Source organism: Suricata suricatta, chromosome 12 (genome assembly GCF_006229205.1).
Source record: "Suricata suricatta isolate VVHF042 chromosome 12, meerkat_22Aug2017_6uvM2_HiC, whole genome shotgun sequence".
Taxonomy (NCBI): Eukaryota; Metazoa; Chordata; class Mammalia; order Carnivora; family Herpestidae; genus Suricata; species Suricata suricatta.
The window spans coordinates 23015764-23038722 of record NC_043711.1 but is presented as its reverse complement, the minus strand read 5'-3'; positions in this window follow the sequence as shown (position 1 = coordinate 23038722).

The following is a 22959-nucleotide window of genomic DNA, read 5'->3' as shown; positions in this document are numbered from 1 at the left end:
AGAGAGAGAGAGAGGAGAGGAAGAATTCCAAGCTAACAGCACAGAGCCTGTTGTGGAGCTTGAACTCACAAACTGTAACATCATGACCTGAGCTGAAACCAACAGTCAGACCTTTAACCAACTGAGTCACTCAGGTGCCCCTGGTGTATGGTTTATTTATTTATTTATTTTTAATTTTTTAAATGTTTACTTATTCTTGAGAGAAAGACAGAGCATGAGCAGGGAAGGGGCAGAGCCAGAGAGGGACATGGAATCTGTGCCAGCTGTCAGCACAGAGTCCGACGCGGGGCTCGAACCCATGAACCGTGAGATCATGACGTGAGCCGAAGTCGGATGCTTAACCAACTGAGCCACCCAGGCACCCCTGTATGGTATATTTAAAAGATGGGCGCCAGAGTGGCTCAGTTGGTTAAACGTCTGACTCTTGGTTTTAGCTCAGGTCATCATCTTATGGTTTGTGAGTTGGAGCCCCTTGTCGGGTTCTGTGCTGAGAGTGTGCAACCTGCTGGGGATTCTCTCTCCTTCTGCCTCTACCCCTCCCCAACCTGTGCTTGCTCTCTCTCAAAATAAATAAATAAACTTAAAAAGTGATATGAGGGTAGATCCTGAAAGTTCTCATCACAAAGAAAAAAGCATCTATAAGAGATGATAAATGTTAATTTATTGTTGTAATCGTTTTGCAGTATATGTAAGTCAAGTAATTCTGCTTTACACCTTAAATTTATTCAGTGCTGTAAGTCAATGATAGCTCAATAAAACTGAAAGGAAACTTAATATCTACACCCCTTATTGTAGTAAGGATTAAATGAGCTAAATTAATCCATGTGCCTATTACATGTGCCTGTTACCCCTGTGCGGTAACACATCATCACTGCCATCTGCAAATTTAAACAAGGGGCCGCCTGGGTGGCTCAGTTGGTTAAGTGCTGACTTTGGCTCTGGTCATTATCTCGCAGTTCATGAGTTCGAGCTCTGCATCGGGCTCTGTGCTGACAGCTCAGAGCCTGGAGCCTGCTTGGGATTCTATCTCTCCCTCTCTGTCTGCCCCTCCCCTGCTTGTGTGCTCACTGGCGCTCTCTCTCAAAAATAAAATAAACGTTTAAAAAAGATACCATCTGAGGGAAAGAACTTTTTAGCGGAGGTCCCCAGCCTGTTTTCAGTCTGCACCCCGATGACCTTGTGCGTGGTATCCCCACTCCTCGGGCACCCCCGCGGTTACGTTTCATTTCTTATACTTCATTGTCTCTCAGTTAAGGAACATCTCAGGGTGTGAAGGTGTCATCCTGGGCACACCCTGCAGGCCACTCTCAATTGCAAATAAAAACGAGATGATTGCACGTGGGAGTAGTTTATTAGCGACACATTGCTGGTGGCAGCGTGACTCCTGTCAGGACCCCTCACGACTCTGTAGGTTGAGTCGGTTGCCGAGAGAGCCACCTCTTCCTCTCTCTGCTCTCTGGACTGTGAGCTTCACTTGGGCAGAGGCCGTGCTGGATTCTTCTGTGTTCTTGGCACGTAGCTCATTGGTGCATAAACAGTAATTGATAAATATTTGCTGAATGAACAGCTGTGCTCACCCACCCGAGGGAGCGAGAGGGTGAAGGCTTCCTCCCTGCAGTAAATCAGGGAGACCTCTGGCGTTGGAAGGGTGGGATGGGATGGAATGACCCGGTCGGAAGGATGAACAGCAGCTTCCTGTCAGCAGCTTGACTGTCCTGCTGGCTTTATCAGCCCAGGAAGAGCGAAAGAAAGGGGCTTTGTTACCCAAGTGGATCGTTACCAATGGCATAGTTCCCACGCTAAGGCTGGAAGGCAGCTCGTGTCTTTTCAAGTTTGTGAGTCTCAGAGTCTGCTTTGCATATTGAAAAACTCCCCTGGTATAAAGAGGTGGGGCCACAAGCTCTCAATAAGGTAAATTGATAAACACATAGAATATTAGATGGTGATGAGTATCAAGTGGAAAAGAAAGCAGGGAACAGGGGTTGGGAGAATGGAGGGGGGTGTAATTTTGCGTAGGAGGGGGACAGTGGGATTCCTTGGTCAGGGGACATTTGGGGAAAGATTGAAGGGGTGAGGGAGGGAGCCAGGGATATCTACCCTAGAGTGTCCCAGACAGAGGCAACAGCAAGTGCCGAGGCCCTGAGGCGGGAGCAGGAGTGACCAGGGCAAGAGTAGTAGGAGGTGATGTCAGGGAGGCAATGGGCTGTCAAGTCAAGGGCAAGGATACTAGCTCTGCTCTACATGAGACGGGATGATTTTGAGCAAAGGAGTACTAAGGTCTGACTTGGGTTTGACAGAATCACTCTGGCTGCTCTGTTCACTACAAATTGAAGGAGCATGGACGTGAAAGTGGAGAGACCAGTTAGGAGGCCACCAGGTGAAGGATGGGCGTGACTTGGAGGACGGTGAGGAGTGACTGGATTCCAGGTATACTTTGAAAGTGGAGCTGATGGCTTTGCTGATAGCACAGATGTGGGCGGGGGAAAAAGAGTTACCTCTTTTCAAGGTCAGGCTTGTTACGCGTGGGGGCGGGTGGTGGTCATGATATCTGAGGTATTGACAGATGTCTACACCTACTTTAATAAATCCTGCAACCAATGAACTTGATTCCATTTTCTTCTTTGAAACCATTTTCAAGCTTAGTACCATTTGTAGTGTTCATTGAGTGTGCGGGCTTCTATCAGCAACTCACAGATGGTCATCTGGGAAGGAACTCTGAGATCAAATAAGCCAGCGCGTCCCACAGTGTGGGGGAGGGACCCTGGTGCTTAGCCAGAGAGTTTCAGATGACACATAGTAATGGGTGTGGCCATATTCGTTTTTGAAAAAGCAATTTCCTTTTCAATTCTGTTTCATTGTATATCAAGAAGCGATCTCCATTTGGTGGTAAATCTTAAGTGCTTCTTGAACACTTCCTTATTTACATGTTTAACCAAGAGAGATCAGGCCTAGGGCTCAGTAAGCAACAGGATCTCCGTAGAATTTAATAACATAGTTTTGAATTCACAAACTGTATTTTTTTTCCCCAAGGCATATTTATTTGTGGATTCCAATTTCTTTTTTGGACTCATGTTAGTGTAGTACACCAAAGAACTCTAACTTGATTCAAATAATTCCTAAAAGCATTAGAATGATTGCAGATATTCTCTTAGGACTGATTAAAAACTTATTTATCAGTATCTATATTCATACAGTAAAGGACACCTAAGAATACAGCTTGATGATCTTTTGCAAGGTGAACACGTGTATATTACCCCCACTCAGATTCAGACACAAAGTAGTAGAAACATCTCAGCAGTCTAATGTCCAACAAAGGAGCCCACTATTTTGATTTCTAATACTTTAGATAAGCTTTTCCAGTTTTGAAATTTATGTAACTTAAATTATTTCGTGTAATTTTTTTGTGTGTGGTTTGCTTCTTTGGGACCATATTATGTTTCAGAGTTTCATCTGTACTGTTTATATAACACGAATTCTTTTTCATAGCAGTATATTATTCCACTATATTAATATATCACAGTTTACCCATTTTATGGTGGGTGTTTCAAGTTTTCGGTTGATTGGTAGTTACAAGTGGCTATGAACATTCCTGTGCACAGCTATGCATTTCTGTCAGGTACACAGTTTTCAGCCATTCTTGTAGGTGTGTAGTTATATCTTACTGTGGTTTTGATTTTCAGATTTACATTTCTCAGATTAATGGAATAGAATACCCCTTTTGATTGGTCATTTCCACATTGTTTAATCTGTCATAAACCCGATCTAGCGTGCTCTTATTTTTTGGTGATTGTATATTTCAATTCTAGAGTCTCATTTTTCATTTTGTAAAGATTGTAGTTTTTGTGAAATTCTCTATCTTATCATTGGCTTTCCTGAACTTACTAGTCATGGATATGTTAAAGTCTGCATTTGATAACTCTCTGTAGCTCACATATGAGTCTGTGGGGTTTTTTCTTTTCCTCTTGGTTTTAGTTATTTGGTTATGTCTCCTGGCATGCCTGGTAATTTTTGGTCAGTGCTGGATATAGTACCTGACACATTGCAGAGCCAATATGAAGCTTTAGATTATATTGTCTTCGAGAGAGAATTGCATCTGCTTTTGCTCCTATCAGGTGTTTTGAGTCCTAGTAGGTCATCTGATTTCATCTGTTGTTTGAAATGGCTTGAAGTGGGGGTTTAGTCTTTGTAAGGATTGAGCTATTTCCACTTCACACTCGCTTCTGATGTATAGTGCTTGCCTGGCTCCAACTGGAAGTTTGAAATATTTACCAGGGCTCCTCTCTTTGGTGGACCGTGTACCTCAGTTTTTGTTATCATGAGACTGACTGTTGAATTTTGGGCCTCTGGGTCCTATGAAGTGTGCAAATCTGCAAATGGCTGAAGGACTGCAGTGATGGGCAATCCTGGAGCTACTTCTCTCTGGGCTCTTGGCTCTTCAGGTCCTAGATGCTTATAGTATCTCCCCAATGTCTGCAAACAGAAGTTCTTTGTTTTCATTTTCACATTTTATATATTTTATCCAGATTTTTTTAGTTGTTCTTGGCAAAGGGGTTGGTCTGAAGCAAACTTGTCTGTCCTGAGTAAAAAGCAGGAGTCCATTGTACTTATTTTACATTAACTTACTATTTTAAGACCAATGATTCTAGCTTTCCTTTTAGATTAGTGGAATAATTTTCTTTCCAAGTAAATGTGTTTATTTTGAGATATGTACAAGTTGCAGCAAAGTACAACAAATAGAATAATAAATACTCACTTCCTTCCTGAGTGTGTGACCATATACGCATAAAGAAGAGTTGACTTCTGTGAAAGTGGTAAGTAGCCGTGCAAGTGGGGCCTGAAGGTGGTAAACACGGTGGTGATAGGGCTTGAGCAGCATGGTTTAGATGGAGAGAAATAGAAATCCACGAAAGTCCTCATCCTGCCTGCAGTTACCCAGACTAGGCATGGTGACGGGCACGATTCAGGTCTCCTGGTTCCCATTTTGGTCCTTCATCTGTGCAAACACAGAGCTCTGTTCCCAGGTTTCTTCTCCTCCCTGACTGGTCTCAGATTTTGTTCCTGTGGTTCGTTTTCCATTCTGGCCTGAATTCTAGGTATATCCTAAGTCTATTTTTATAATTGTCTTTTAGTTATCAGACTGTAAAAAACAAGAAAGTATTTGTAGGCCTAATGTATGACTCTGTGTGTGTGTGTGTGTGTGTGTGTGTGTGTGTGTGTGTGTGTGTTTCAAATCCTCAGCTTTTACTAGCAGTTTCTATGAGGCGGTGAGATTCAGAGTGATTGATCCTTCTAAATGTTCGGCTCCTTTTAAAACTGCACTCAAAAGAATGGCCTCTTCTATGAAATTTATTGTTACTAAATCTCTCCATTTGCTTAATTGTATTATTTGCCTGGGGGGTGCTGTTTAACTGTGGAGCCAAGTCAGCTAAATGAAACATGATCCTGGTGCAAGAAAATAATGATGCGTCTCTTTTGCTAAATAACATTCTCTGCGCCCCCCCCCACATCTCCAGATGCTTGTAACCACACCCTCATTTTTTCAGAGGCGAGGGAGGGTGGTGCCTGGCTTAGCCTTGGCTGTCAAGGGCACGGACCCGGGAGCTGTCAGAGCCGTGCAAGCAGAACTTAATGCTGGGAAGCCAGCAGACACAGAGGATCTTGTGAGTGACTGGGAGAGGAAATCACAAGTCTTCCCTCTGCTCCTGGATTTAGGACATGTCTCACTCTGCACCCAACCAAAGAGCTGAAAAACCAAAGCATAGATTAGCTGTTTAGTTGAGAAAATGGTCAAGGTTGGAGGGACCTTCTTGAAGATCGTCTACTTCCTTCTTCTCTTGAAAGACTACTGGATCAGTGCTTAAAGTTTCATGTGTTTTCAACCATGTCATTACACAACCTTCAACAGACTGCCTTTCTTGTTTCTTTGACCTTCCCTTTGGGGCGCTCTGTGGTCGAGTGAGAATATGGGTCGCAGCAAAACTCCGCTCCTAGCATTTACTGTGTGGCCACCGTGTGCCAGCGGCTGGGCTCGGCCTTGGGGGTGTGACAGTGAACAAAGAGGCCTACCTTTGTGTAGCTGACATTCAGGGTGCGGTGGGGCGGGACAAACAGATAAGGAAAATACATGGTTGGCAAGATAATTGGTAAATAAGTGTTATAGAAGTAAAATGAGGGAGGGGGGTACGGAGGCCTGGGTAGAGGTGGGGCTGCTGTGTTAAACAGGGTGCTCAGGGAGGCCCCCTGAGGAGGTGGAGAGGATGAACCTTGTAGTTTGGGGGGTAGGGAGAGGTTATAACTACTTCCTGAGATGGTCTCAGATGCTCGTGGGAGTCAGCTCCCATTGTGGTAAGACATGGCTTCCCAGGCCCCACACCTGAAGATTCTGATTCTCTACGTCTAAGGCGGCATCCGGCATTCAGCTTTCCTAGGAAGCTTCCTGTGTAATTCTGATGCGAAAGTCAAAACCAACTCAAAAAAAAAATTACTGTGAACTTTCTGTACTTTGAAAGCCTAAAATGAAGTTTTCTAAGGACAAGCGATTTTCATACTCACAAGAGGTAGACTGCCATTTTGTTGGCAACTGCAATCCCCAGTGCAGGGCGGACGGGAATGGGCCATTACTGAGTGCTTGCTGTGTGATGGGTGCATCCCCTTCTCCTGATCCTCCTGGCGCTCCCTGGGGCTGCGCACCGAAGAAGCACCGTGAGGTGCAGAGAGGCCAGGTGACTCACTGCTTTAAAGAAGTAGACTCCAAGTTTTGTCCGCACCCCAGTGCGCTATGAGTTTTGGCACCGAGAAGCAAGTGTGCAGGTCCGCTGGGTCTCCCTGCTTTGCCAGGGCCAGCACCTTCCCCTGTCTGACCCCGGTTTTTGCCAAGGCTACCTGGACTCTCTGGAAATTATTCTCAAGAAAAATTTCTGGAACGACTCCTGGGTGTCAGGCATTCTGAAAAACTGCTGACTTTCTGAATTAGAAAGCACGTGGGAGATCATGTGGCTAGCTGCCCAGGACAAGGACAACTGTGTTGTGTCTGCCACCATCCCTTCCTCTTCTTTCCCTACCCCTGGGAAGCATCAGCTGTGGATGATGGCGCCTTCCATGCAGAACCCGCACACACCCCAGAAGCCTCTTCAACTCCATGTGCTAATTAACAGCTACCATTTATCGAATGTGGCTCACAAAGAAGAAAACACTTTGACGTCCATCATCTGGACAATTCCTTTTTATCACATCAGAAAACCAGAGCTCAGTGGGGCCATAGTTTATCAAAGATATAGTTAGTAGCAGAGCTGGATCTCATTTCAGATCATTGCTTTTTTCACCACTTCAGAGATTAGGAATCCCAGTCCTCAAACTCGGGGAGGGAAGCTGTATAGCCATAGACAACCATCGCCCATACTCAGTTTCCGAGTCAAGCCACTTCTGTTTGGAGAAGCATCAGCTTCTCCCTTTGGAGCTATGCCAGATTTAGGGGTGGGGGGATGGGCAGCAGAGGGCAAGGCATAGGTAGTCCGATATGGTCTCTCCTTCGTCATGTCTCTGTGCTGGCATCTACAGGGGCTGCCCCGTCTTCTGGTCTTTGATTGCCACCCTCCCACTGGCATGCTGTCACCCACATTTGTATCCCTCATCCACAGTCTGAGTGTTGGTCTGCATCCACAGAGTTCGCTGCTGAGTCTTCCCTATTTCCATGTTCAAGGTCCCCTCCCACCCAACTGTCCTCCAGCCACTGGCCCTGTGTCCTGGGTGGGGGATATTCCTGCTGTTATTGTGTTCATCTGGGATGGAGGGTATTGTGTGAGGTGGTCTTAGGCTTGATTTGCTCAGCCCACTGAGAAGTCACCTTTTCTCTGATGTCCTGTTATTTTTCTGGGACTCTACTCACTTTCTGGGGCCCAGGAGTCATCTATGTATTCTCAGATGCTGTGCAACCAGGGGGCTCAGAGATCTCTCATCCCCTGCTGGCCCTCAGCACGGGATGGAAACACTGGGGCTTGCTGCCCTTTGTAACAATTCCCTGCCAGCCACATGTCCAAGTACCAGTGTTCAGGCGTGTCCCCTTCCCCCATCCACCTGCTGAGGACTTTCTTTGTGCTCAGGTAGGGAGCTTGGTCAGTGGGGCTCCATCACCTCATCCTCCACATCTGTTGTTAAACAAGGGTCTTCCTCTCTCTCATCTCTCCATGCTGGGGAGAACTTAAGACAGGTTTTCGGACTTCAAAAGCCGGGAAGAGGTTCTTGTTTATTTCTTATCTTGTCCTGGGGCAGTGAACTCAGGGTGGCCTTAACTCAGTAGAGAAAAGGCTAAGGGAACAGTGGGGAGGAAAGAAAAGAATAATTCACTATTTCAAAACATTATGCTATCAAATAAAGTTGCCTTAGAAGTTCAGATTTTAAAACGTGTATCGACTCTTATTTTGAGGTTAGCAAACTACAGCTCGTGGGCTAAATCTGGCCTGGTCCCCGCCCCCCCCCCCACATTTATTTATTTATTTTTTGAGAGAGAGACAGCAAACAGGGAAGGGGCAGAGAAAGAGGGAGACACGGAATATGAAGCAGACTCCAGGCTCCAAGCTGTCAGCGTAGGGCCTGATGTGGGGCTCAAACTCAGGAACCGTGAGATCATGACCTGGGCTGAAGTTTGACACTTCGGACTGACTGAGCCACCCAGACGCCCCCTGGTGTCTGTTCCTGTGTACCCTGCAAATTAAGAATGATTTTTGTATTTTGAATGATTCCATTTAAAATGGTTGTTATGTAACTATAGAATATCCTCTGTCTGGTTCTTGGCCCATATCAAGTAAAATACTACTTATCCAACTTTCTACGAGAAAGCCCGCTGGCCCCAGTTTAGAGGGGTGACTGGAAGGGGAGAGCTTGCTCGTAGCTCTCCGAGGCTACTGGAGGAAGGGATTCCTGGCTCACCTTTGCCTTTTTTCATCCCAGCTCTTCAGAATAAATATCGTTGACTGCTCTGCCCCACCAGCTGGTCTCAGTTTCAGATCATTTGAAAAGGATAAAACTTCAGAAAAGTTGACAAAGGAGAATCTTCCTAATAAAAAATCCCCATTTGGCATTCCTCGTGCCCTTAGTGATTCCCAGGAGCAGACACTGCCTCCTTGGGGAGCTGCCTTCAACCAGCAGCGACATGTGGAAAATCTACTCTGGATATGAAGTTTCCTACCCATAAGTTTGCATTTTGGCACCGTCCCATAGAATACATTGGGAAACAAATGTAATTCTTGCAATTTGGTTTTCTTGATGGGAAAATATGTCACTTGAGTCAGTGAATGATATATGTTTCTATACATTTTTAATAAAATGAACAAATTGTTTCTGAGTATTTGGAAGACTTAATTCTTCATTTGCTAGTTCATTTTCAAACCATTACAGTTCTGTGCATTGGTCTGCACAACGATGCAAAATTAACCGTCATATTTTCTGCTGTGGTCTGAAAGTTGAACAAGCTAATGTTTCACCCAAATTAGCTTCTTTCCCTTCACATTTGCTCTATCATTAACCTTCCCTATTTGAGCCTGCAGTAAAAATTACATCATGATCAAATTCAAGGAAAGGTTTTGTGTAAGCTTTGCCTAGCACATATTTATTGCTGGATTTGAGGGGCAGGAGTCAGATTTATTTGGATAATTTGTTCACAATTTATGCTGTGACTATTTTAGACTCTTGAACACACAAATGCATGCTCTTATGTCAACCCATTGCCATAGCAATGGGCACACGGGCTACACGCTGTGAGTTGAGTTTAGCTGACATCTGTAAACGGAGATCTTTGAGCCAATCTTTTTGGCATGGCCAATCTTTACTATGAACTTGGAAAATTCATCCTCTTAGTTTTGGTTAGGCCACTAGCCATCCCAATCTGATTATTTCTACTTTCTTATTGTACAGTTTGTAGTGGTGGTAATAATGGAGATGATCCTTTATTTGTGGTGAAGCCTTTCCATATATTCTTGCTCTTGATCCTTGGACACCCTGTGGACTAAGAACATAAACACTGTTTCTATTTAAGAGAAGGGAACGCCAAGGTCCAGAGACGGGGAATGGATGAGTGGAGGCCATGAAGCTAGTGAGTGGCCAGTTCCTCTGCCTTTTAGCTTTAAACCCCTTTCAGATCGTGCTATTTCATGTTTGGTGCTCAGCATTTGAGGGGTCCAGCTGACCCCCATGTGGTTTGACAGCCCGAGTGTGTTCAAGTGCCTGAGACAAGAGTGTTTATGGAGTTCAGAATGGGCTTAAGTATCGTTAGTTCTGAATTTAGAAGCAATTTTACTTTTTTTGAGGTTTTGGTCAAACCACTTGAGGCAAATAGAACTTCTTTGTTCAAAGGAAATAGATTTTTAAAAGTCTTGTAAAATAGACCCATAATGCTTTTGGGGACGTAAGTAACTCTGGCCCAAAACGTTTTAATAAATTAAATGTAAGTGGATTAGAAACAGACAGATTGCCTTTCCATGAAATACACCAGGCCAGACTCAGAAGGAGAAGCACTCAGGGAGACGTATTTTTAGGTTTTCCATGGACTCCAGCACTTAAATTTCTTGGCCTCACTCTCTTTTTGATAACAGAATAAAGATGGAATCTAGTATTGTTCTGAGAGTATTTCTTGTGCCTTTTCAATACGCTTCTCTGGATGTGGCCATGTTTAGCTCCTACCATACCGAATGTTACTATCTGTGTCTTCAAGGGGTAGCTGTTTAATGAGGCATGGTGAGGTGGTGGTATTTGACTTGACCATGCCCAGCCTCTTTGACATTAATTTCCCAGACCCAGACAATCACTTAGCCCATGGATTGAAGAAGGAGCAGAACACATAGCATCAACAATAGGCAGTGACGGGGAGGCTTGGCTGGGTTGCAAGGATAGTGGCTAAGAGTGTGGGATTTAGAGTCCAAATGATTGGGGCTAATCCCAACCCTCCCACTTACCTGTGCTACATAAAGAAGGTATGTAATATTTTTCAACTTCATTTTCCTCAGGTGTAAGTTGAGAATAATCATGGAGTCTATCTTTTATTATTAAGTGGGGAAATCTATGTCAACAGTGTATTTAGCTGTTAGTACCTACTATGTGCCCAATAGATCTTCAGTGTCTTTGTCACAGTGGGTGTTGGGGACTTGTACTTCTTTGCTTCCATAGCAAAGAAATAGCACCTCGTTTTCCTTCAGGGAGCTCCTCCTCCCCTACCACATGAAGTCATGCTGGGATTGTCAGTGTAGGTGACCTTTGCTCAGTAGAGAAGAAAGTGAACACGTGGTCTAAGATAGACCCATAAATTGTCTCTCCTGGGATTGATGCTAGCGCCAAGAGACTCATGGACTGAGAGTGACTGAAGTTTTAATTGGATTCTTCCTGGATCCCTAAAAGGCCCCAATTCTTGGACTTTCTGAGGTCTTGTTGGTCAGCTTTTTCTTTAATCTTATGAGCTGCCGTGTGTGTGTGCGTGTGTGTGTGTATGTGTGTACACTATAGATAAGTGTAATTTATTACTTGTGTAATATATACACACACGTATATGTATCCATACATATATGTATGTTATGTGTATATATACATATCTGTGTAATTTTAAAGTTAAGCAGTGCCATTATTCCCCAAGGTCTGTATTAATTGTATTGCTCTATGGATGTCTAATAAATTTCATCATTATTTTATTATAACATGCCTTAAGTAAAGAAGTTATTTTTCAAAATTACAAATGTGAAACAGTTTAAAAGTGTGGGGGCACAGGGAGAGAAAAGCACCATAAAAGGAAACAAAAATCATCCATAACCCTTTAACTTGGAGATTTCCCATCTTAAAGTTTTATAAATGTTTTGTCTTCTCCACATATGTGAGTTTGTGTGTTCTTATGTATTTCTGGGAAATGATATTTTATGAACACCCATAAACCTTTGAAGATGATGTCGGAGAGAACTATGTGGGGATCTTTAGGGTCCCTGTAGGGTTATTCGTGGAAATTTTGGGTGAGCCAGTGACAGAATTCTTACAGTAGACATTTATGTAGGAACTGAATCTCAGATTGTTGAGTACGGCTCTCTTGGTCACCCAGGTCATCCTCCTGTCTGCTTCAGTGAGATGCATCAACCACGACTTACAGGATGTAGTCACAGCACGCACTAGTGGGAGGCTGTGATTGTCAAGTTCGTGCAGTGCAGATTGAAAACACCTTTGAATTCTAGTCCTTCATTCCATGAGCCAAGTGATTATCTGGTACTGGGGAACTTGAGTTTTAGGAAATTCAAGATTCTCTATTTCCTTCTTTGAAGAACTTTCCACCAGATGGATAACTCTGATAGCATAGAGGATGGTGAATGGTCAAGAGGTAAGGTGCTAAACTTATGGAGAGCCAGAAAACAGTGGGCTGTCATGGAAGCCGCCTCTTCTTTGCTGAATATTGGATATGTTTTCTACACCAGTGAGTCATATTTGATACAAGAGGTAGGTCCTAAAGAAAGTGTGTAAGGGAAAAACGGTAGTCTTCATTACCTTCTGTGTTGGACAGAGGAGTGTTTCTGTGAGTACTGGGTGAAGACTTGGCTTGCATCTAGAGACTAGTCTTTATGAAATATATGTTTAAATGCTAGAATCATGCTCGCTTCAGTGATCCCCTCCCTCTGCTCCTCTTTCCCTTTTCTCCATCCCTGTCAGGGTAGAGCCGACACCAAACATTCAGCCATCTCAACCTTTCATCACCCCAGGGCGCCTACCCACCCACTAGCAAGCCAGCAGACACCATGAAGTAGCTTTTTCTTTTTTCCTTTTTTTTTTTTAAGTTTTAGAAAGAATGGAGGAAACGAAATAAAACAGAAAACATATTCTGCTGAGCCATCCTTCTTGGAGTCTCTGAAGCTGAGTGTTTATGCGTGCAGCTCCCCTGGGCGACGCTTGGAGGTTTAAATCCAAACTGCAGACCCCGTGCTGCTAGCCTCAGGGGCTCTGTCTGTGATGAGGCGAGTGTGTTGAGTGGCCCACACCAGCAGGGGTGTGGCAGCTCTGAGACGTGGCCTCAGTGACGGCTGTCCCTAAGCCAGTACAGATTCCATCCTATCCCTTTGTCGATGGGGTCTGCAGTTCCTGTGTGTAATCTCTGGGCACATCTTTCCAGAGAGCAGTAAGCCTGGTTTTATCAGACACTTACTTGGTTTTCTTTAAAAAGACTATTGTGTTATAAAAGAGACTTTTCGTCTGTATCATTGGACCCTGGATTTTATATACGCCCTGTGCAGCACATGTGAAAACAATGGATAGGACGTTAGCACAGTGGCCATGTATGTGAGAATCATCATTGCCCTTATCGATGCAGCCCTGGAATAGGAGTTATCTTAAAAGTAGCCTAAATCTCTATAATTTTAGAGTGTTTGAAAAGATAATTCCATCTGATAAAAATGATTGTGATATCATTCTTAGGGATTATGAAGGATTTACCCAAAAAGCATTTAGTGAGATGCATCAACCATGGTTTGCAGTCCTGGCACGCATCAGTGGGGAGGCTGTGATTTTCAAGTAGATGCAGTGTAGACCCCAGACGCCTCGGCCTGGGCTGCCAGGGTTCAGATCCTGGCTTTGTTGCTGGTTAACCTTCATCTCACATGCATCCCGGTGTGTCTCTGAGTCTTGGCTTTCTCATTTATAGACTGGGGCTAATCATGGGATAAGCCCAAGAGTTTGTGGCAAAGATGGAATAAAATAGTATGCAAGGGACTTACCATAAGCAGAAAAAAAATTACCTGTTTATCTCAGTTGGCACTGCCATGGTGGTGGTTCTTGATGAAAATGATGAAGGATATGGAATCTGTAAAAGGAAAAGATTGATCTTTTCCATTTACATGATAAGAAAATATTCCTTCTACGAAATGTCACTCTCTGGGTTACAGAGAATTCCTATGTGTAAGGAACTGAGCAAGCTTGGCTCTATCAGGGGCTTTGTGGGGCCCTGACACGCTTCCAGCATAACTGGGGGTAAACGGTGCATATCCAGCCTGCCTTCTGGTGTGTCATGTTGTAGGAAATGGATCCGGTTGCCAGTGCTTGGCAGCTCAGAGGAGGGAGCGTGTCCAGGGCTGGAGTGGTCAGGGGAGACTTTGCTGAGAGGGGATTCTTGGCCTTAAAGGAGGTTTAGATTTAAGGAGGAATAATGAAGGCACTCCACATAGGAAACACTAGCAGAGGGAGGCAGACCTGGCCAAAGTTCGGGTGCAAATGAGAAGCAAATTTAATGGCACATGTAAATGTGTTCCATGAGAGTGTACAGCTACAGGCGTGGATAGATGCGCATATTTTAATGCTGCTTTTGTCCTCTCTTCATCTCCTGCCCTCGGACAGAGGTCCGTTCTCACAAGAGATTGTCTCTCCTAGTGACAGAGTAGCTGGAGAGTCATGATCTCCGTTCTTCTGCTTCCAGTGGAGGCGGGAGAAGACTTCTGGTCTCTGTCCCAGCAATGCTGCCTGAGGCCTGACTGGGTCCCACTGGTTGGATTTGGGGCCGATCCCTGAGTCCGTCACTCTGGCCAGGGGAATGAGATATAATGGGTCTTGTCTCAGGTAATAGGGTGACTTACGTAGGGCGGGGAGGGTAGCTCCTCAAATGCAGAAAGGAAGCTGCTGTGGAAAGTAGCAACGTGGTACAGGATTCCTCCGGAGGGCCTGGCAGTCTTCTTCACTGAGGATATCTTTTTAGGCATGTGTTTCTTCTCTTGAATTGGGTACCTGATTTACAACAACCTGAAAATAGGGAAATCTCTTACATACCTTGGAAATGATGAGTTTAATTCTGTGTACCCTTCTATGTTTAAAAAAAAAAAAAAGTATACCTGGGAACAGTTTTCTTGGTCAAGATGAGCAATGCTGGATTTACTTCATTGCAAACCGTAACCCCTTCGTCCCCTCAGGGTCCTTTTTGCTTCTTTGTCGTCGTTGTCTTTTTTTTCTTTTTTAATAATACAAGGGACAGGATATGACTGAACAGGCCATAATTGCTGCTTTAAGGTTTTTTTGAGACTGCAGCTAACTTATTTTTTTCTGACTCCCCTGAGTCATTTTGGAATTGGCTCTCTGTGTTTGGGTGGCACTTGGTTTTGTCAATGTTGAGGAAGTTTGCGGGTTTTCAGAAAGTGAGCACCAATGAAAAGGGTGGGATTGCATTTTAACGTGAGTATTTCTATACCAATGACAATTCTCTATCATTCCTCCTTCTTGGACAGGCTTTATCCGGTTTCTTATTTGCATGGGAAGTTCTGACAACAGCCCCATGCAAGATGGATCGGGACCCCTCTTTTGCTGTGTCAGCCCTTTGGGCTGAAGATGTGATCATAATAGCAATGAGGAATATGGCTGATGGAGAAGGCTATCATCTGTTAAGCCCTTGATTTAAGAGTTTTATAGTTACTGTTGAATCATTACTACCCCGCTGTTGGGTGCACCCCATTATCTCAGTTTTGCAGATGAGGCAGTGAGGTGTGGAGAGGCCAGATCATTTGCCCAAGATGACACAGCTGTGAAGAGACCTAGGCAGGTCTAAATACAAAGGCAGGTCTGCCTTCGGAATAGACCTATCAACCCGACCCCATGCCTCTGCGGTTTCTGTTAGACACTATTTGATGGTGACTCATTTGATTAGCAGAAATGTCCAAATTCCAAGGTAACTTGCCAAAGTCACATCAGTACTATTCATTGTATAATTTTGGGCTAAGTACCTTCAGACTTTTGATGGGAACATCAGATATGGAGCCAGCAACTTCAGTAAGTTTTCTACAGGTAAATGCTAGTTTCTGTCCTGCACGGTTCCATCTGCAGTTAGCTTCTGCTACCCCATGGTGCCGCTGCTGGAGATGGGTCCCGCGTGGTCTGAGGTTCTCCCATGGTTTTGTGGTGCTCTTGCTGGTTTCCATGCAATTGCAGTGGTGTCTTTGGGGGATGTTGGCATCAGCCACATGCTGAATTAAGTCAGCCATCATCTGGGGCGCGGCCAGGGGTGTAGGTGATAACCTAGTCCCAATTCCTAGTTCCTAGCTTGATCAGCACAATTTTGTGGTAGCTGCTGTGCTAAGGTGTAAAAAGGAGACATACACAATCACTGAATGAATTCATGAGTAGATACATTATTCCTCACATGTAATGATCTCTTGGAAAGGCAGTAATAGACAAGGTGAAGAGCATGGACATTGCATTCCTGCCAATGTGGTTCAAATCTTGTCTTTACCACTTACGGCATGAATAATTTGGGCAAATATTTTAATTTCCAAGCCCCACATTTCCTCATTTGTAAATAGTACCCTTTTTGTGAGTTGGTTGTGATGCTTGGCTAAGAAAATTTTCATAAGAGCTCACTAAGTTCTTGATAAGTGACAACTATGACTAATTAGTCCCTTTGTGCTCCAGGCTAGACTTGTATAGAGTCAGCCCTGTGATGATGCTTGTTTTAGAAATTCACATCTGCTCCAGTAAGATTGATGGGTTAGCAACAATTCAGCAGGATACACGTTACATTTGGGTATGTTGAATTATGTCCAGGACACATACTTGATGAACTCCGGAAGCTGAACAGAAGCATGGAGGACCATACAAGTGCACGCACCTCAAGTCCTCACCATCCACCTCAGGTCAGCCTCTGTGTTGTGAGCCGCACCTGTTGGTCCGACCACCTTCCTGTACTGCAGTGTGACTGCTTACAAGCTGCAAGCCTTCTTCCCACGCCCGTCTCCCACACGGACATGCTAGGTCGTTTCCAGGTAAGCTGCCGTTATTTATTGTAGTAACATATATTTCTCAATTGTTGAACATACTGTACAAAAGGTGCTCCCAATTTTATAAAGTTCCTCTCTTTAAAAAAATGTGCCACTGATGAAGACTTTGAGTATTGTGTTCCAACACCTTTTTCTCCAAAAGGTCCTGTGGTTTTTATTACTTAATGTTGCAGAGCGTGGTGGTTTTTAGGAATGCCTGTGCTGAGTTTTAGTAGAGCTAACGGTACTGGCCATGCATCTGTAAAATGCCACCCTTGTTCCAAAGTGGGTTTGCAGTTATGCGGGGAGCTTGTGCCACTGAGGGTTAGTTCAGATCCCTGGTGCCCAAGTCCGCAGTGTGGTTTAACTGCAGAATGGGTGTCCTGTGCCGAGCGTGGCCAGGGCTCTAGCCCACTGGATCCTTTCTTGGTTCCTCAGAGAAGCTAAGTGGGAGCCATGTTGGCATAGCCTGGTATGTACTGACTTTTCTTTACAGGAAATGGCCATAAGTGAAGCTTGATACACTTCTTTCTTTTCACCTCTGCTGTGCTTGACTCCCCAAAGATGGGTGAGTGATACCATCTTTCTGCTTGAGTTGGCAGCTCCTTCTGGAGTAATGATGCCTCAAATTGGCAGGGTTTTAAGATGGTTTTCAATGTAGTTCTATAATTAATTAATCCACTTTATTATTTTAAATACCTGGGGAGGTTGGTAAAACTGTCTTCTTTTCATTATGGAACGTCTAGTATGGGAATAGCACACACATACGTATGGACATTTTTCATTTCATGCCACGGCGGATATATCAGTTAACCCTAAATGTCTTTTCTTGCTGAGCTTAGATTCTTCTCGAGGTGCCCCTTAAGTAGCTCCTACCAATGGGTTGGCAAAAGGAAATGCTATTCACTTGCCTTCTAAGATCTAGACTTTTGAGCTCCTTAGGGCAGAATGATCTCAAGCCTCTCTCGCAGTGTGTTTGATCAGGTGGACTGAATGACTGAGGAGACAGGCAAGGCCTGTTAGGTGATGTTCTCATGATGGGGATGTCTGTTTTTTACAATACCCGTTAGGCGGTGGGGTCTTAAGAATGTGCTATTAGCTGTAATACCCTCAGGCAGCCAGTTCCTAGATGGAATTCATACCCCAGGATTTGTGAGCCAACATTCTGGTTAGAAATCCCATTTGCCAGTCTTTATAGCTCCTCTACCCATACCATGGGCTCTGGAGATTTGCATAAGGAATTCAGGAGATGGACTTAGCATGACAAGTGTTAGAAATGAGTTCTCATTGGTGAAATTAATATAGTCCGTATATGTGGATTGGTTGTAATATACTAGGGACAACCTCTTATTCTCACATTAAACAGGTTGTAAAAATCCGCCTGCAGCCCATTCCTTTGGGCTGGACCGCGAGGTACAAGCTTACATGAGACTTCTCACCCCCGGGTCCACAGAGCATGGTGTGAGCTGACCGTACAGCCAGCACAAACTGGAGTCTAGACTATCTGAGTCAGCCTTTCATGCAAGCTTTGATCATTGTGCCCGAGACGTCACAGAGCTGGGATTTCATCAGCCTTATAGTATAGACGATGTGAACTGTCTTGGGCACCCTTACCAATTCTTTTTAATAAGAGTCTTCCAGAGGGACAGATATAAGCTGAAGTTTGTTTTCTGTAGTAAGATCATAGGGTAGGGCTAGCCCTCACTCACATTTAATAAATGGCAGTTATCTGCCAAGAATCTAATACTTCAGCATGATTAGCATAGGTCAGTTCAGAACTTCAAAATCGCACAGAAAATTAGGTTAGATCTGGAACCAGCACCCACATCAGTGCTGTTCCCCTACAACGATGTGATTTTCCTCATAGGGTCACTGTGTATGGCTGTGTAGGTTGCGTGCTGCACAAAAGTTCCACCTCTCAGAGATGTCATCTATATCACAAACCTGGTATGTTTAGATATTTATCATGTCCGTTTTCTGGCAGGTATCAATAAAGTGCTGTTCTAAAAAAATGTAGTGATTATGACAACTTTTAGGCAAGAGGAAGTGAAGAGCCTTGAGGGAAGGGCTGCCTTCTTCCAGTGTCCACAAGTGGAGGATAGTGAGTTGATTTCTTTTAGCCTTTCATGTACTCTTTCCCTCAGGTGAGGTAGCAGGGGGCTCCTATCCCCTCACGCCTGGTACCTCATGTGACCTGTATAACGTGTTGCCTGAATGAGCAATTACAAGAGATACAAGGTCCGTGTCCCCAAACACGGTAGAAGCCTGCTCTTTGTGAACCAAGAATCTCATATTAAGATACAGGCATATAAAGCGGTGCAGTTAGGAAGGCTGGTTAACAAAAGAAAACACGAAGTGCCTTCGTGCACTTGGACCCAGAGTGTCTGTGGGCTGCCCAGCTTCCCTGGCCAGGGGGTCTCGCTCCCAAGTCACACCAAACCCCTTCACCACGTCCCCATGTCTGCATTTTTCACAGTCCCAAGGTGCTGTGTTCATTTGTTTCTTCATTGGAACGTGCCCTCCGTGAGCGCAGGGTCGCGAACTGATTTGTCCAGTGTTGTATCTGTAGCACCTGGAACAGTGTTGGGCTCTCCCCCAAATAGTTGTGGAATAAGGGAATGCAAGCAGAATATTAGTCCAATGTGTGCATTCATAGGACTGGAGATTTGAAAGGAAACACCAGAAGATCCCCTCTGCTATGGTCTGAATGTTTGTGCTCCTGGAAAATTCCAGGGTCAAAATCCTAATCCCTACAGTGACGGTATTAGGAGAGGGGCCTGTTGGGAGGTGCTTAGGTCATGAGCCCTCATAAATGGAGTCAGTGCGCTTATGAAGGGGGCCCCAGAGAGAGCCCTCCAGCCCGTCTGCCCGGTGAGGGTACAACAGGAAGTCTGCGATCTAGAAGGGGACCCTCACCTGACTGTGCCCTGATCCCGCACTTCCAGGCTCCAGAACTGTGAAACGACTGTCTCTTGTTAATAGGCCACCCAGTCTGCAGTCTTTAGTTACAGTGGCCCAAGTGTACCAGGACACTATTAAGGTTCTGGTTGTTCAGCTGGGGATTTTGTGAGCATTGTTTGAGTTCTTTGTGTGCAATTTCGGAACCAGACCAATTACACGTCACCGGCAGTTACTTTTTATGCCTGTGACCCATGGCACCCTATATGGTATCCTGAAACCCAGCTTTGCTCTTACAAAGAGCAAAGGCACTTCATGTTTTCTTTTGTTACCAGCCTCCCCATTGTTCTTCGTGGGAGGAACAGGAATAGGGGCAGAAAGAGAGAAGTCTAATGAGCACCATTTGACAACGACGAGATTCAAGGGATTGAGGCTGTCAATGATAAACCGTGTCTCAAGCTTTTGGTGCCCGTGCGGCCTCCCCACTGCAGTATCTTGCTGGGAGTGGAGACTGAGCCACATCAATCTCTCAGCAGAGCACCGCAGACGAGTGTATATTGAGCTTCCAAACGGTAAGGCCCCACCTCCATCCAGCACTACCCTGTTAGCTTCCGGCCGTGAAGGGCCTGGCTGTTATCTTCATAGAGCAATTGAGTTACCACCTGTGGAAGGCTTTTGTGTTCCTTGAGCCTGAAGGCTGCCTTCACTTAGAAGATCAGTCAACTGCTGTGAGCCTGGGAATTTTCTGCAAAGACATGAGGGTGTGTAGGGAATGCCGGGAAGCAGCTTGGGAGAGGCCCTTGCTGCAAATGGCAGTCTCTGAAAATAAGGCTGCATAAGGACAGCTAGGGGACTGTATCCCAGTTCTAGCTCTCTCTCCGCCCGCCTCTTCCCATTTGGTGCTGCCCTTGGCTTGAGTGCTCTGCTTCTTGACTAGAGGGGTGGTCCAGCCTCTCAGCAAGATGAGAGGGTTCCTGAGGGCAGACTATGAGTTCCCACCCCACCCTGGGGCCTAGGTTGCTTACTCTCTGCACTCTGCAGGGGCCTGAAAGATGCTCACAGGTCCCAGATGATGGCTTATGACATATGGAGACAGATGAGTTTTAACAAATCTAAACACCCATGTCATCTACACTCCAAATCAAGATCTAGAATCGTTCCAGAACCCAAGGAAGTCTCCTCATTCTCCTGTGTAGTTCCTCCTCCTTCCAGAGGTGACCGCAGTTCTAGTTTTCTATCCCACAGATAAGGTCACGTACATGGAATCCTACAGCGTGTACTCTTTCGTGTGTGCTTCTTTTGCAAAAAACAGTATTTTTGAAATTTATGCACATTGTCACATGTATCGACGTTTGATCCTTTTTCTTGATGAGCAGTAGCAGTTCATTGGATGAATATATATAACAGCTCATTCTCTTGCTGATACATGGTGGAGTTGCTTCTACATGTTGACTTCTTTGAATGAAGCTTCTTTGTGAATTTGTTTAAAAAATCTTTTGTGGACGTGTCTTCATTTCTCTCAGGTCACTAGATAGGAGTAGAAATTCTGGGTCGTATGATAAATGGATACTTCCTTTTATAAGCTACTACCCAACTGTTTTTCAAAGCTGTTTAGTCACGTTACATTGCCATTGGCAGCTCTATTTGCTTTATGTTGTTGCTGAGTGGGTATTGTCAATTTAAAAATTTTTAGCCATTCTAGAGTGGGTATTTCGTTGTGTTTTTTCTTTAATTTTTAAAAAATGTTTGTTTATTTTTGAGAGAGAGAGAGAGAGAGAGAGAGACAGAGTGTAAGCAGGGGAGAGGCAGAGAGAGAGGGAGACACAGAATCCGAACCAGGCTCCAGGCTCTGAGCTGACAGCTCAGAACTGACGCAGGGCTCGAACCCACGAACCGTGAGATCTTGACCTGAGCCAAAATTGGATGCTTAACCGACTGAGCCACCCAGGCTCTCACTGTGGTTTTAATTTGAATGTCTTTAATGACTATAGATTTTTTAAATTATTTGAGTGTAGTTGACACACAATGTTAACGACGTAGAATATTGATTTATGTCCTAATTGGCCACTTGTGTAAATTACATGTTTTTATACATTTCTAAATTACATGTTTAAATTTTTTTTTACCCATTTTTATTGGATCATTTATCTTACTGTTATTGAATGTTGTTCTCTTTGTTTTGGATACAAATGCTGTGTTAGATGTATACATTGTGAATATTTCCCCCCAGTATGTAGCCTATTTTTTACTTTTCTCACTGATAACTTTTAAAGAGCAGATGTTTTTGATTTTTATAAACTCCACTTTATCAGTTTTTCTCATGATTCATTTTTTAATCTCATCAAGAAATCTTTACCTATCCTAAACTTTTAAAAATGTTTCCTAAATTAAGTTTTATAGTTGTATCTATTACATTTAAGTCTGTAAGCTATAGTGAATTAATTCTTGCTTGTGGTACAATGTGGAGGTAGATGCTCATTAAAAAAATACAGATAGATATCCAATTATTTGAACACCATTTGTTGAAAAGACCATCCTTTACTCAGTGATTCAGTTAGACTCCTCTGGGGTAAATCAATGTGGAATATAAATGTGTGTGTATTTCTGTTCTGTTTCCATGTTTGTGGAGACTTGCCTTCATCACACTGTCTTGATTGCTCTCACTTACTAGTAGGTCCTGAAATCAGGTAGTGTAAGTCCTCCAACTTGATAAAACGGAGTGGTTTTGGCTATTCTTTTACATTGTGGAATCAGCCTATCAATTTCTACAAAAAAGAAAAAAAGCATGTTGGGTTTAGATTACACTGAATCAATTGATCTATCTGCAGGAGAAATCACATCTTAACAACATAAAGACTTTCAGTCCATGAATATGGCGTATCCCTCCATTTAGTTAGGTGTTTTTAAAACATTTTGTGAGCTATATTCTTTTTGTTTTCAGTATGCCAATTTTGCTTACCTTCTGTTAATTTTTTTTATAACTGTTTTGTACTTCGCAAATGGTTGGGTTTTTTTCCTTTTTAAAAAACAGCCTTTTTATTGTTGAATAGTTTTAGATTCACAGAGAAGTTGGAAGGACAGGCACCTCCCTCACCCGGCTTTCCTGTTTAGGAACATTTTATATTATTGTTACACGTCTGTCACAACTGAGAAACCAGCATGGACACCTGACTATGGACTAAACTTGACTTTCTTCAGACAGCGCCAGTTTTCCCACCAACGCCCCTCTTCAGATCCACGACCCTGAGTCAGTGCCTCCTATGGTCTAAGACAGTTTCTCAGACTTTCCCTGTTGCGATGCAGACAGTTTTGGGGAGTG